Source organism: Chelonoidis abingdonii, chromosome 2 (assembly GCF_003597395.2).
Source record: "Chelonoidis abingdonii isolate Lonesome George chromosome 2, CheloAbing_2.0, whole genome shotgun sequence".
Classification (NCBI taxonomy): domain Eukaryota; kingdom Metazoa; phylum Chordata; order Testudines; family Testudinidae; genus Chelonoidis; species Chelonoidis abingdonii.
In genome coordinates, this window is record NC_133770.1 from 237,485,849 (window position 1) to 237,501,503 (window position 15,655).

The following is a 15,655-nucleotide window of genomic DNA, read 5'->3' on the forward strand; positions in this document are numbered from 1 at the left end:
GTGGTTCTTAAATGAGAGTGATATTACTTGCTTTAAAAGGAAATCACTAAGAAAATACTTAATTGTATGTCAAATTGTGCTTATGCATTATGAGAAATCATCATGTCTCAAGAATAAGAAAAACAAATCCAGTAAGGGGAAATATACCTAGAGATAAGAACACTTACCAGCTGGAAGAGAGGAAAAGGCAGCAGCCAGTAACAAAATGGCCACTTTATGGCAACAGCTGCTGGTCTCTGCCAAATTTAAAGGATCAGCCCCTAGAAAGGCATGCTGGGAAAAAAGTTACTATAAGATGGCAAACCTGCCCTAAGGCAGCTAATTACAATTTAGGCGATCAGAGAAACAGCTACAGCTGAGTGTATTAATATCACCACAATATCTCATGCATGGTATATTTAATGCAGATTTAGGGCATGTTTGATATGATTATTATTCTGATCTCAATTAGACTACAGAGAGAAGTAGGGTTTTCACAGAATCTGCTCAGACCCTAGGAGTGACAATTAAAAATCAAAGCCCAGTTTTCTTGTGTTTGGTGGAAGCATCAGAAGGCTTTATTGTCTGAAGGAAATAATGTGGAGAATCTTGGGATAATTACTTTTGTGTAAGATAAAGTGTGCAGGAACAGAGGAAATGAAAGGAAAAAACACATAGTTTGGCACAAAAATTCTGGCTCAAAACCTCTGTTTTCCTAAGGCTCATGTTCTAATGCTGCACAGAAGAAACGACCTACAGGATACCACAAAGTCCTATTGTAGAGTTTCCATGGAGCATGGAAGAGAAGGGGTAGGATTTGTCCACCCCATTTTCACTCATGGACTATACAAACTGTTCATACCCCAGAATCCACTGACCACAGAGGCTCTATTCATCACAACTGTCCACAACCTGTGACTCTGCAATGCGTCCTGTGACTCTTTGAAAGAACTCAAAATCTTACATGTTCCACTAGGGATCAGGCAGAAGGTGCGATAGCTCAGCAGCTGGGGCTGTGCAGGACCTTTTGGATCTTGAATGATCTGCACACTGCCGCCCTCCACACCTCCCCAATGTGGTGGCAGCCTATGTAATAATGTTGCAATGCTGCCATTGACTAGCTCCCAATGGATCACGGAGCCAGTTACTTATAAGTAACTTATGATTAAGTCCCTGTGAATTTGCATCAAGCTTGACCTAAATTCTGAAGCTTGGCCCCTGGATTCAGATACTGTGTTGGAAATTCTACAGCACCTTCAGCTAAATATAGAAATGGAATATTAGGGCACCTGGTGGGAGCTTGAGCAACAGTTTGGGATTCTGGCATAAATATAGTAACTAGTTGTTTGCTAAAATTCAGTTGGTCAGCAGTGTAATAATATTTATATTATCTTTAATAATTTAATAATATTTATATTATCTTTAGGTTTTAGAGTTAAATCACCATTAAATGAATGATCCAGTTCATGTCTCTCAGAGCTGTTGTATTAGGCTGTCAGTAGGTGTAGGAAGACAATGCTCCATCCATTACATTCAGGTTATATTTTCAAGGTTCTTCCTATAATCATAAGGGTTATAAAGGGACTTCATGGGCGATAACCATGAACATGAGCTCCTGGTGTGACGCAGTGGCTAAGAGGACAACCATGATCTTTGGGTTTAAGAGCATTGGCATATCAAGCAGAAGTAGGGAAGTATTTATTACCATTGAATATGGCATTAGTGAGATGACTGTGTCTCATTGTGGTGTACACATCTTAAAGAATATGTTGACAAATTTGAATAGATTCAGAAAAGAACCACTAAGAATGACTGGAGAGTTGGAAAACATGCCTTACAGAAGACTACAACAGTACAATCTATTCAGTTCATCCAAGTGAAGGTTGAGAGGTGACTTGATCACAGTCTAAAAGTACCTATATGGTAAAAAGATTTCTAATAGTAGAGGGATCTTTAATGTATCAGACAAAAGCATCAAACAATCCAACGGCTGAAACTAGACAAATTCAGACTAGAATTTTTAACAGTGAAGATAATTAAGCATTGGAACAACTTACCTAGAGATGTTGTGAATTCTCCATCACTTGAAATCTTTACATTCAGGTTTATAAAAGATATGCACTAGCTCAGCCAGACGTTACTGACTTGATGCAGGAATTACTTGGTGAAATTCTATGGTCTGTGTTATGCAGGAGGTCAGACTAGATGATCATAATGGTCCTTTCTGGCTTTAAAATCTATAAACTTTTGCTTTTAAAGAAACATTGCATTCTGGAGCAGTTATCCAGCAAAGGGAAGACTCTGCAATCATGAAATGTATGGGGCCCTACTTATGATCCATGTTGCATCATACGGCACATTGTCCAGCAAGGGGAACATGCCACATAAAGTGGTTGTTCCTTGACTCCTCCCTCCTGCTGATCATCCTCACAATCACACAGAGGTCTGGTCATGCATTGCCAGCTGGCGTGAAGTAGCCATGTGACACACAAGACTCTCATCTCTGCACAGCCTGCCAATACTAGATCCACAGCACTTCTGCATTGTTGTTCCTGGCCATGTAGCATTAGGGAATTTACAGGGCTTTGATTTGGTGAGTAAGCGTAGACATAAAAACCATCATGCACCTGAAAGAGTTAATATCACAGTGAAGGGTGCTACTGTGTGAGTGATATGAGGATCATACCCTGCCATTGTCCCAAACCCACAATTCATCGATTCTAAGACTAGAGGAGACCACTCTGATAATCTAGTCTGACCACCTGTGTAAACTAGGCCATAGAATTTCCCCAAAATAATTCCTGTTTAGAAAAACATCCAATATTGATTTAAAAGTTGTCAGTGATGGAGAATCCTCCACGACCCTTAATAAATTGTTCCAGTGGTTAACTACCCTCACTGTACACAATTCTCATTGTATATACAACGGCCCTATATACTAGCATGAATATGGTCTTGCTGTACAGCAGCAATTTACTATTGCAGTGTATTTGCCAAAAATAGATCTTTATATATAAGCACTTGTGGTGATTGTCATTTACAGGTCAACATTCATCAGTGGTTACCACAGTATGGTACCCGAGATATGAAAGTTTCCTTCTATGATGAACTTTTGAAATACAGTGGTTACAATTTGGTTTCATTCCAATAATAAAACTGGACAAAATGAAAGCATTGTGTTCTGGGTGTTGTTACATAATATTACATATATTAGATCACACCACTTTAGCATGGCTTGATTAGTAACAGCATCTTATTCATTTGTATTGCATTGATACATCTGAACCATACAGCATGAACATGGCTAATGCTAAACCATTGTATTACTGGAGAATGCTGTATTTTACACTTGTGTGTTGAAATGGCAATACTGGAGACTGCCATGAGGGCAGGAGACTGGACTCAATGACCTCTTGAGGTCCCTTCCAGTCCTAGAATCTATGAATCTATGAACAATCTGCTGATCAGAGCCCACAATGTAGAATGAAATCTACCATATCTCGGTATATAACTCTTAATAATATTTAACACTCTCAGCATTTTACATGTTCAAAGACCGAAAGAAACATGAATATTTATTACTACTAGTTATAATTTAAGTATCAGCCTTGACTGGGACTTGAGAGACCTAGATTCCATTCTAGTTCTACTACTGAGCTGGTGTTTGACCTAAGGGAAGTCTCTGTTTCCCCTCAAATCCTGTCTACTTAGATTGTAAGCTGTTTGGGGGCAGAGACTGTCTCTTATTCTGTGTTTAATACAATGCTTTGCACAATGAGGCCCTGATCTCAATTGTGGCCCTTTGATACTTTTATAATACAAATTATAATTAAGCTTGATCTTAAAATAAACTAACGCAATGACATTTTAAAACATTATATGAAAACTAATCCTTTGTGCTTTACTCACACATTTAAAACCAGTGTACCTACTTGCAGGAAATAAAATAAGTGGATTTGCCCCAGGATGGCAATAGACAGGAATAGATAAATGCAAGATATCCAAAATCAAGCTTTTGTCCTGGTCTAGTAGTGAAATCAAGAGCAATTATTCAAATCATTGCAAATGAGCATTAATAAAGCCTTTATAATACATCACACATTATATGTTCTGTATAGCCCACTTACCTAATGAGAAAATTAATAGAGAAATATTTTAGTTTTATTTTCTTTTATTGGGACTATATTCTGTAACCTTCTACCTGTAAAGACAGGCACAACAAGCTTAGCATCAAGCAGACAACTACACAAAACTCAGAAAGAGGGAAAACATAAGTTTAAGTTTTAAAAATATCTAAAATAAGTTTTCTATAAATAAAATTGTCACGATTTACAGGTTCAGAGTCTCAGGACATTCTAAGGCTAGAACAAACAACAAGGACTGTATATCCCATCTGAAAGTGGGAAACATCCTTTCTCTTATGGTATAAAGCTCCCACTTCTAGCTCTGCAAAGTTGCAAGATATTAGACCAAATCTTACCACTGGGCCATGACTCAAAATTGACCAGCCTAGAATTCATTCTACTGTAACTGGGGAGTGGGAGTTGGAACTATATATTTGGGGAGAAAGAAGGAAACATTTCTCTGACAACTTGATTCTTTAAAATAAATGGTGGCTGTTTAAAGTTGGTCCGGAGTATGGAATGTTGGACTAAGTCCTGCTGCAGATGGACCACTAGTGGGCAGAATGTGGAGATGGTCAAAACTGCATACTAAATATGATTTGTTACACATACTTTTACACACATACAGCTGCACCTATGATCATTGATCATTAAAAAGTGTTTGTCTTAGCACCCTTTTTTATTTTTAGTGTAAGAGTAGGTAGCTGCACACACATATTCAGTTATTTTCACCTCTGCAGGCAAGTGGTGCCAATTGACAGTTACTAGAAATAATTGCTGGAAATTAAATTAATTTTAGCTGGTTTTACAAATTCACAAAACAAATTAATTTAGACTGAATATTTCCAGTTCTACAAAAGATTAGATAAAATTAAACAAGACTGAAAGACAGCTCACACCAACTATAATTAAAGATGCAAAACAGTTTCCATTGTAAACCCATTTTCATAAACTCTTAACTTTCCAAAACATTCGCCTTTTGGGCTGAGATGTCCCATGCTTGGTCTGATGGTGATTTTCATTCCAAAGTCAGAATAAAACCCTTCAAGCAGGTTTTGGATAAAAAAAACACAAGTGGAAAGAAAAGCAGTGAAAATAAAATCCTACGATAAAACCCACTCAAAACAAAACAAAACCTAATCCCTTGTTCTGACCAGAGCTACAGCCAAGCAGACTGAAGTTTGAACTTCATCAAAGAAATAGTTGTGCTTCTGTCTGGCTTGGGAGAATAATAAAAAGAGCAGTTGTAATTAAAAGTCACTTGGGGAGTATGTAGATGTAGGAGAGCCTAATTTAATAACCTTGCACTTTTTTGACATCACATACACGTTCTTCCTGCTGGACTTGACTGGAACCTGGCAGTTATTAAGATCTCATTGTGAAGAGTCCCATATCAGAAGCTATTTGCAATGCACAACAACTTTTAATAGTCCTGAAAAGCCTGTAAACAATGCTGCATTTTCTTGAGCACCATCTACTGGCACCATGTTGATTGGCTAACTCAGGGGTAGGCAACCTATGGCACGTGTGCCAAAGGTGACACGCGAGCTGATTTTTTATGGCACGCGGAGCAGGCTGAGCCGCTCAGCTCGCCGCCCCTCTGGGGTTCCTGCTGCTGGCCCCTTGCCAGCTGCTGGCCCCTTGCCAGCTGGGGTCCCGCCGCAGGTCCCACTCAGCCCCCACTGCTGGCCTGGGGGAAGGAACCCCAGGCTGGCAACGTGCTGTGAGCCCAGCTAACAGGAGCCGGCAGGCAAAACCCCAGAGCAGCGGCAGGCTGAGCCGCTCAGCTCACCACTGCTCTGGGATTTCCACAGTCGGCTCCTGCCAGTCAGTCTCCCACCACGGGTCCCACTCAGTGCCCGCTGCTGGCCTGGGGGAAGGAACCCCAGGCTGGCAGTGGACTGTTAGCCCAGCTGGCAAGGGGCCAGCAGCCGAAACCCCAGAGCAGCGGCGGGCTGAGCTGCTCAGCCCTCTGCCGCTCTGGGGTTCCTGCTGCTGGCCCCTTGCCAGTGGGGGTCCCACTCAGCACCCACTGCTGGCCTGGGGGAAGGAACCCCAGGCTGGCAGCGGGCTGAGACCCCAGCTGGCAGAAGCCGGCAGCTGAAACCCCAGAAGGGGGCTGGCTGAGACACTCAGCCCACCCCTGAAACCCCAGAGCTGAGCGGAATGACCCGCTCAGCCTGCTGCCATTCTGGGGTTCCGGCTGCTGGTCCCTTACCGGCTGGGGTCCTCGCCGCAGCCCCACTCACCTTGCTTCCAACGCAGGCCCCCGGCCAGACAGGGTCCCCAGGCTTCCGGCCCTGCTCAGCCCTACCAGTTGCCAGTCCACTCACCTCAGCTACCGATCTGGGGTTCCAGCCACTGACCTCCTTCCAGCCAGTTATCAACTTATAACTCAGAAGCCTGTGTGCAGCTTAAAGTATCTAAATACCTGCCACCAGACACAGGAAAACTCAGTAAGGGCAAGGATCACACTAAACTAATAAGATCTGCATTTTAATTTAATTTTAAATAAAGCTTATGAAACATTTTGAAAACCTTGTTTACTTTACATATAACAGTAGTTTGGTTATATATTATAGACTTATAGAGAGACCTTCTAAAAAACGTTCAAATGTATTACCGGCACTCGAAGCCCTAAATTAGGGTGTATACATGAAGACTCGGCACACCACTGCTGAAAGGTTGCCGACCCCTGGGCTAACTGTTTACATATATAGAGCTATAGCACACTCTCATAACAGTAATCTCAGCTAGGCAAATTCAACCCTGATTCAAGTTTGTGCTACTCCGGTGACTTTGGTGCGGTTAGTCTTACTTACTTCACAGCTAAATTAGCCCCACAGGCTTATTCTTCTCAGACTAGTGGTGCTTATCTGCTCACTCATCAGATACATAGCCATGCCTCAGTCCCCACCACCCTTATTCTTTGCCTATGTAGCAATTACACACCACTCAATTAGAGTTGCAAAATAAAATCTCCCCTTCTTGGGTCTGGTTAACTGATAGACTAATTAACTTCCAATACTTCCACTAGAAACCCGCTCCAATCTATACCTTTTCCATAGGCTTCCACAGTCCGCTAAGGAAGGGTCTGTAAATAGTCATCCTTTAATCCTTCCTAGCCACAAGAATACATAATCGCTCCAGTCAATTCCTGGCCCTTTCATCAGCTCCATAGTGTTGCCACCACTTAGTTTCACCATTTGCAATATTTGGAGTTTTCCTTGATGTCCCAGCAGCTGCATTCAAAAGATTTGCATGAGAATCTCAGCTTTTTGCCTTTTTTTTTTTTTAAGTAGTTTCTAGCCTTCATGGTTGCAGGCAAAAACTTGAAAATATGAAACAGATGCACCTTAAAGCCTCAGAAAACAAAAAAGAAAAACAAAAGATCTATTATTTAGAAAAAAAATCTCATGATGTTTAAATTTGGGAGGTCCAGACTCATGATTTTTTAATGCATGGACTTTACAATACTGGCAGTCGCCCCAGTCAAATTCCCTTATTAGGACACAGCTATAGCTGTTAGTTTTCAGCTACCACGTATATTTACTCACTTGCTCACTCACTCTCAGATGAACCAACAGGGCCTGCTTTTATTTCTAGTCTCTTCTCCCAGCATGCCTAGCACTCAGACTAGCCATGTGATCCATCATGTGACATTCCGCATCCCCATCAAAATTATACTTCCCACAGTCTTAACCTTAAAGAATCTGAGGCCCTGTAAAAGGCATGCTAAGCAATGCTTGCCCTTAAAGAACCAGCATGCTCTATTACAGGGGGAGGAGGCTCAAATTCACACAAAGTATTTAGGCTCCTAACTTCCATTGAAATCAGTGCAAGTAAAATCTTCCACAAAACTGAAACCTGCCTTACCATCAGGTTCAGTAAAAAAAAATCACCGATGTGAATAAGAGTGCGGGTAAATTTAGAGTGTCTGCATCATTTTTTCTGCATTCTCCAATATTCCAAAAATTAGAGGCTTTCATTGAACAAAATGTGTATCTTTTTCAACTGTGAATTTACAACCACCAGTTTTAACAAATGTACTGATTCACTTTGAATCCAATTTTGCAGAAAACTGTCTTCAGACAGCAATAGCACTATAAAATATGTCTGAGCTTCCAATTTCCAGTGTGACCAATTTCATATTTCCATTGGAACTTAATTTTGCATTTCCTGTGTCTGTAATGTTAACTGTGTGCTCTTAACTTTGAATAAACATGGCTTTCTGCATTAGGTTTCATGGGCCATATTTGCCTATCAAATACACCAGGCAGTGTGGTCTGTAGGATAGAGCAGTGCACATGGGGGCTCAGAGGAGTTGGATTCTATTCCTCGTTCTACACTGGCCTCCTGGGTAACCTTAGGCAAGTCATTCCCCATGTCTCAGTTTCCCCATCTGTAAAATGAACATATTGATCTTTACCTGCATTTGAAAAGCGTTTTGAGATCTACTGATTAAAAATGCTATATAATACCTAAGTATTATTACTACTCTTGCCCACATCCAACCTGCAGGTACTCAATGTAAAATGTGCACCTGCAATCTCTATTTTTCCCAGGTAGATTTTGATATGTGCATACAAGCCAGAAGTCGCACGCCCACTTAAAAGTATGGTTCTGTATGTGTGTGTACATGCATGTGCAATATCTACAGGCAACGCACATTGTGCAAAGACTATATATCTTGCTTTCATCACCAGATTTTACCAGACTCACTTCATTTTATTAAAAATTGTTCTACATGTATAGAATTGAAAACCTAGAGCCCAGTTCTGCCCTCAGACATACATGCACAACTACTTGCACGAATGTATCAGAGGGCAGAATCAAGCCCTTAATAAAACACATCACAGGGCACATACAACTCACAAATGAGTAAAACAATCCTTATTGAGTCTGGGCTGGCTCTTCTTATTCAGTCCAGGCACAACCAAATGCCTATGGACATCAGGAGGGGTTATTTTTAATAAGAAGTCCAGGATCCAAGCCCAGGATGTATTATGTACCAAATCAAATTTTGGATTGTTATTCTGGCTATAAATGGCTTTTTACCTTAAAATATCAATTTAAATATAAAAACTCAAGAACACCTCCTGCTCCCTGTGCTCTTCACAGTCATTTGAACTTGATGATTCTTTTGTGTTCTTCCTCCATCCTCAGTTTTACACTTTTTGTCATGTTGTCCCCTATGCACGGTACACTTATCCTGGTTCCATCAATCAAGCACACTTGCCCTCTTCCTTCCAGCCTCCCCTCCATTAAGCCCTACTTCTTCCTACAATCAATATTTCCTTCTGCTCATCACCAACAATCTCCACCAGCCTCACTCATCTCAGCTGTTCCAGTGTCTTGTCTTTCTCTATCTTTCTTACTTAACCCACAAATTGTTAAAATATGGTTTTAAAGCACTGGATACTGTGCTGTATAAAGGATGGGTTCTACCACCGTTCCCCTCATTGAATAGTACCTTGATCTTCAAATAGTCCCGTTCATTCCTATGGGCCAAATTTTGCTGTCTTTTCTTATGTAGCATAGTATCTTAAAGTACATCTACTCGGCAATGACATACCCACAGCACCAAGTCTCTGAACCAGGTTCAATTGACTCAAGCTCATGGGGCTCAGGCTGCAGGGCTAAAAATTGCAGTGTAGACATTTGGGCTCAGGCTGGAGCCCTGGCTCTGAGACCCGCCCCTTTCACAGGGTTTCAGAATCTGGGCTCCAGACCCAAGCGTGAATGTCTTCACTGCAATTCTTAGCCCTGCAGCCAAGCCCCACTACCTTGAGTCAGCTGGCCCAGGCCAGCTGTGGCCATGCCACGGGTCTATTGTTGTAGTATAGACGTCCCCTTATTCCATGCATTTTTCCACAGATTTTGATGGGACTATTCATATAGTCAGGTGCTACTCAGCATTTGTAAGAGTAACAGACTCTGACCTAATAAAATAATTTATTTAATACATGTAAAAAAATAAACAATACTGGTAACATAAAAGAATGTGCTAATGTTATTCAAAAGTGAACCTTTACTAAATCTAACATTGAACTAAATCTAACATTGACATGTGTCTTTTCTCTTTCAACAAACTTGGAAAATCTTTCCTAATTTGCATGAGCAGCATTAGCTTTAACTGGTATGTTTAAGGGGATATCATTATGATGCTGTGCAATGAATGCTCAACAGAAAATACTTTTTTAAATACTTTGTGTCTGTTTTTCTACACAATATAGCAGAGTAGAATGCAATAAACCATTTCTTTTAAAGATTTCTTCCCATGTTTAATAGAGTAACACAGATAGCCCATCAATGTTGAAACCATTCACAAGGAAACCTATTGAAAAGAATGGTACTGTTAAATAATCCTATGTCCAGTTCACCAAACCCAGATGTGGAAATGGAATTAGTTTAGCTGTTTTAAATGAAATTTCTATAAATTAAGTGACAAGTTGAATTATTAATTATCATCACTCATCTGCAAGATACAGGAACCTGAAGTCAATGGGAATTTAGGGAGAGCAAGCAATGCAGGATCAGGCCTCAACACGTAAAGAAGATTAACATTTGAAACATCCAGATTTGTTGAATTAATGCATGCTCTGTGTGCCAAACCAAACCAGAGTAAAATAATGGATCTGCTTTCAAAAAGCACCCGTGAAAGGAACAGAGTAGTTAAAAGAGTGACACTGGAGATCCCACAATATTGTGTGTGTAATAGGTTTCCACTGTCTTTTGAATAGTCTTATTAATTCCTTTGGAGAACAACTTGTAAAAGAATTATTCATTCTCTCTGTGCATACAGTTTGAGAATAATTCACTGCACTTTTCCAAATTATTTTCGAAGTGTATACATATAGGAAAGAATACAAAACTTTCTCCAGTCTATATCTGAAAGCTTGTCAGCACTCAGCACTAAGGCCTTTAATCCCAGGCTTTAAATAATTTAGGTAACACTTGATTACTCATTGCTGGAACGTCAAGCTCTGCAAAATCTGAGTCACACAATATTTGAGGCTGGGGTTGGGACAAGGAGAGAAGAGAGAGACTACTTAGGGTGAGTATATGTCCTGTTTTGGCTGGGACAGTCCCTTTTTTAAGCCCTGTCCCAGCCATCCTGACTTTTTTTCCAAAAGAAGGCATTTGCCCCATTTGCTCTTACTGACTTGATCAGTTTGCAAGAGCAAATAGGACAAATGCCCACTTTTGTCAAAAAAAGTGGGGAGCAGTACAGAGGAGGCAAGCAGAGATGCCAGCCCTCCACAGTGGGGAGGTAGGGCTGGGGAGGGAAGCAGCGTTCCAGCATGCAAGGGTCCTCCCCACAGGGTTTCAGTGACCAGGCAACAGCCTGGTACATGGGAGGAGGCAGAGTTTCAGTGACCAGCAACAGCATGGTAGCAGGGGGGCCTCAGGCAAGCAGCTGTGCGTGTCCTGTTTTCTCTTTGAGAAATACAGTTACCCTAAGAATACTGTAAGCACTTAAGTAAAATACATGTCATGAGAACATAACATGCAATACAGTCTTGTATTTGCAGTGTAAACTGTGGCAAATACCAGTGGGGGCTACATACCAAAGCATTCTTTATTCTTGTTTTCATTAACAATGCCCTTATTTAGGCGTTTCACAGCTCAGAAAGTTACAGCCTACATGCCATAAAGAATCATATTCATAAAGTTAAGGGGAAACTTTTCATCAGATTCAGTTAGCTATTACTATTTAGTGCTTTCCCCCAGATATAGTGTGTACTGCAAAGAAAGAAAGAAAGAAAGAAAGAATACACAATATAGTCAGCAAACATTTAAAGCAGAATCTATCTTCTGTGTTGATATTTTTTTCCTCTTAAGAGAACAATTTCTTTTTCTCAGCTGATAGGGGACTCAATATCTGCTTTCTCTGCTCATTTGGTAAATATAAACTAGTACAAATTGCTTTGTTTACTTAGATACATCCGTGCACTTAAACAAAAACCCAACTGTCTAGATAGAGAGGATTTTCCAGAAAAGTTCTCCATCCAAAAATGGTTAGTTTTATTCCAGTTACACTAAACTTACTTGTGCCAAGTTACTCGATTCCATTTTCAGGTGTTATATATTTGTGAACATATATATGTTAAGGCTGTGTATTATATGGTAATATAGGCATAGCTAATTGCACAAAAACACTGGCTTGCTTGACAATAATTAAATTAATCTTGCAAAATTATCAGAAATTAATAAAGAAAAAATCCCTCCCTCCTAACCTAGAATTAAATAACCACCTATTCGGTATTAATACATCCTTTAAGATCACTCAGCACTCCATTGGCTCTGAATTCTTGTTTACACCTAGGAATAAATGTTGCCCTCTTAAGCCTATGAGCTCCTCTTCAGCAAAGCTCACCATTTTAGCAATACACGGCACTAGAAATCGGGAACAGCCACCACCACCCTGAGGATTGTTCTCAGCAGAGTCAATCAGGGGCATATTCGACTCCCTCTCATACCATTTTGAAACAAGTCCTCATACAGCTCCTGGCCTGACACCTCATCCATCAGCTTTCAAGCACAAGAGCAGCAGCCCACCACAAGCAAACCTCTTCTCTCCTGCGCCATCTCCGGACTTGAGGCCCAGATGGGAAACAGGCTTCTCTTCCGAGAGCAATCCTATACCTGTAAACCCAGGCCTTGGCAATCTGACCTCGAGCCAGCCTTACTTGCAACAAAGTCTCCATCCTCTCCGGAGCAAGAAGGAGAGGGAGGAGTGAAGACCAGTCCTCTGGGGCCTGATTTGAAACTTTGTTGTGGCATGAAGAGCGGGGTGGGGGGGACACACACACCGCTTTGGCCAGCGGAAAAGTGCCTATGGCTGCTCTGGCTTTGGGAGGGGCTGTTCAGGGTCTCCCTGTCTTCTTTTCTCTCCCACCCCCTCTCTTTGTTTCAAAAGGGGCCTCTGGTCAGCGCTGATTAATAAGCGTTTTTTGTTGCGGCTGTGGTGAATAATAGAAGATGGCCGGTGACCCAACAAAGCCTAAACCTTGTGCTCCTTTATTGTGGCAAGCTGAGAAAGGGGCTTTAGGACAGAGACCCCGAGCACTGACCCGCACACATCCTGCGGCTTCCCTATTCATTCGCACAGCCGTACAGTCGCCCGGGGCTCCCATTGTTTGCCAGACAACAATGGGGAAAGTAAAGCTCCTTTCAGATGCCTCGCTGATGGTTTGCATTTAGGGAAACCCCGTCTTGGCCGTTTTCCTTGGTGGCTGTTAAGATGGATTTGACGTCAACTCCAACGATTTCGGGGTTTATTCACAGTTCTCAACAGCCCTACATGGACCAGAGAACCAAATACCTTTTCTGGGTTTTGTTTTTAACGTACGCGCTTATTTATTTTGCTGCTGCTGTTTCTTGGGAAGGACACTTTTATGTTCCTCGTTCCCAGCGAAAGTGCGAGGAAAATCGGGGCTGCCTTTATTTTTGGCAACTCGCCGTACTTGAATGTATATTGCACAGCCCTGCAATCCCTAAAAATAGCTGCGATCTAGCAGCTTCTCCTCCTAAGGCCACCGGCTGGAGCGCGGCTCCTTTCCCAGCTTGCCATTGCTCGGTTTGTCGCTGCTCTGATTAGGCAAACCTAGCTTTTGTCTCCTTCTGCTCCCGCCTTACAACCCAGGAGTTCGCAGCCCGCCACCAGGGAAAGCGTCCATAGTGCTTTCCCTGTGGGGCCCAAGCTCCAATTCTAATTCGCCTCCATGCCTTTCGCTGCACTCTACCCATGTGGGTAAATAACATAAACAGGCTGTCAAGCCTGGACACCTAGCCGGACCAGGAGCTTGAGAGTTGGGGAGATTTGTTTAATTGGTTCCACTGACCTGTGGATATTTTTATTGTTATTTTCTACTACTACATAGCTTCTACTTACATCTGTAACCAAAGGGCTGGAAGATTCTGGTAGTGTCCAGCATGTTTTTGTTGTTCCTTGGGTTTCCTATGTTGGGGAATGGAGGGATTTCTGCTAAATAGCTAAGAATGAGAAAAAATGCCATGACTTTCCTACTGGCTGGACAATTTTCAAATGCCCCATTGCTTTGCCAGGATGTTGACACATCCCAACAAAGATCTAGAAATGCATCAAAGAGTCCTGTGGCACCTTATAGACTAACAGACATATCAGAGTATGAGCTTTCCTGGGTGAATACCCACTTCCTCAGATGCATGGATTTGAAAGCAAAGGGGATGAGGGTCTGCCAGGATGACCTTTCAACACCATAAAGACAGAAGGGGAACAACAACCTAGACTTTATTAAGGATACTGAATATCAGAACTAAGTGGATGGCCTTTGTCCTGTAAAAGATGCAATTGCAAATGCTTCAACAGTAAAACTTCAACCAGGGAGAAAAATCCAAAAGGCCACAGTTTTAGGATTTGTTAGCTCCATTCAGGGAGAGCGCTCATAAAACCATTGGGGTTGGGTCTGAGTTTCCACCTGGTCCAATGGTTCAAATGCAGTAGACTTTCACTCATGGAGACTTGTATTCAAAGTAGGCTTTGGTTTCCAGTGAAATGAATCTAGTGGTCTCAGGTCAGTGTTTAGTAGCCATTTGCCTATCTCCTGTAAAATTGAACATGAGCGGTGCAGAGTTGGCAGCTCTGCTCCGGGAAGACCCAGAACTGAATTAACAACGGGTTTGACAGACCCAGAGGGAGATGGAGGGTTTGCTAAACCCGACTGGACCGCAGCCTTTCACTTTCATGACTACTAGATTCACTTAAAATGTTAAAGCGGGTGGGGGGTGGAGGGCAAACCCTATTCTATTGTTCCCCTTCTACATTGATATGCTAATTCCTCTTGTGATGCCATAACAAAGAACACCTTGCACTTTTAAAAGACTTTTGTGTCCTGTCCAGAGAAGTTTATTATCAACTAATTAGCAACAACTTTCTTGCAAATGAGTTGGGTTACATTTTCATAAGCTTTGAACAAACATACTGGTCTGCGTTGTGGCAGGTGATAGGCTTGCAACGGAAAACAGAGCCCTACATCAGGAAATGAACCTCAATAATTAATGCGGGCTATATGTGGAGCCGCTATCTATGTAGCTCCTTCCAAGGCACTTGATTCAACATCCTTCTAGGCTTGCAAGGACCAGGACATGCAGTCTACACAACAAAATCTTTGAAAAGGATGACTAGCCATTTTTTTTTCAAATGCAGGCCCTTATAGTATATTAGCATACCCTTTTAGGTGGTCCTGATTTACTCCAGTGGTTATCAGAACAAAAGGAAGGCACATTAAAATTAGGAATTCATACAAAATAAAACAGGGTTTAGACAGTCTAGGTTACATCAATTTTAACCTATCGGGGTATGAGGGTATATTTGAACTGACAGATAAGGAGAGAGATTTAGAATCTCTAAGCACATTTTTTCAGCTGCATAATATTTATTCTACAGACCTTTCACAGAACAAATTGGTCAACGTAATAGACTTGGTTAGATAAATGTTACACTTCTTTATAGATTTTTCGTATCATTTTAAGCACAAAATGATGCTATTTCCTTGTTTTAAAGATAA